Raw genomic sequence first — 966 nt, 5'->3', positions numbered from 1 at the left:
CTGTGCAGAGTGGCCAAAAATTTTTTTTAAAGAATTAATAAATAAGAGCTATTGCCAATTTGTTCCTTATAGATATTACGAATGTATACTCCCATCAATTATTCACCAAACCAAAAAGTGAAAATTTTTATATCTTTTTAAGTTTAATTTGCTGTTCTCTTGTGGGTACTAAAAATTTAATATTTCATTTTAGGTCTGGGACCTGGATTGGTAGTTTGGTCATAAGGTGAAACATAAGGTGATGCTGTGTTAAAGATGTCCTTCTTCACAGATTTTTGACCCCCGAAATTCTCTGCAAAACCCGCAGCTTCAGTTCACTCATTAATCTCATGTTAAAATAAGCTCCATATAGAACAATGATAATTTTCAGTCTTTGGGTCTTAGTGCAAAAGAAGACTCTGAGTGTGGTTAAACAGGAGGGAAGAGAGTCCTGCTTATGGCAGAAAAGGCACTGGGAAGGAAATCTACTCCTTATAAATGCTTTCAACCAACTGGCAGTAGGAAGGATACAGGGAATAATGAGAAGTAGTTTTAGAAGTGGTAGAAAATCACTTCACATTAATGGAGAAAGTGGCATCACAAGTTGTTTTTTGTTTTTGTCTGTTTGTTTGTTTTTAAATTCAGATTCTGTGGAAACTGTCAAAAATTGCCAGTGCTGACTATTTTTCAAGTCGTCCCGGCAGGGTATTGAGAAAAGTTTTCAATTAGCAATAATCGCACCTTGGGTAAACCTCATTGGCTCTGATACTGCCACTGCGCAAAGCTACAAGTTTTTAAAGAAGGCAGTGGAATGGTTGGAATATTTAAATACTAGATGATTTTTGAACAGTTACTAGAGTTGACTATAAAATGTGTTGCTGAAACAGGGAAGCCAAACTAGATATTTTATAGGGAGATATAGAGAACCTAGACTAATGATTATGTACCCCAAGAGGGAACAATTTTTTATATAAAAGTAGATAATCA

The 966-nt window shown here is 35.1% G+C and overlaps 1 non-coding gene across 1 annotated transcript; it reads right to left on the bottom strand.

Annotated features, from left to right (window-relative positions):
* Positions 1 to 624: 624 nt before the first annotated feature.
* LOC137775985 (U4 spliceosomal RNA) lies at positions 625 to 765 on the bottom strand. The gene has a single exon (XR_011076110.1). It is a non-coding gene; the product is annotated as a U4 spliceosomal RNA (small nuclear RNA).
* Positions 766 to 966: the final 201 nt, after the last annotated feature.

This window comes from Eschrichtius robustus, chromosome 13, assembly GCF_028021215.1.
Source record: "Eschrichtius robustus isolate mEscRob2 chromosome 13, mEscRob2.pri, whole genome shotgun sequence".
NCBI classification, from domain to species: domain Eukaryota; kingdom Metazoa; phylum Chordata; class Mammalia; order Artiodactyla; family Eschrichtiidae; genus Eschrichtius; species Eschrichtius robustus.
The sequence above is the reverse complement of the archived record's forward strand: the minus strand, read 5'-3'. Positions and strand labels throughout refer to the sequence as shown.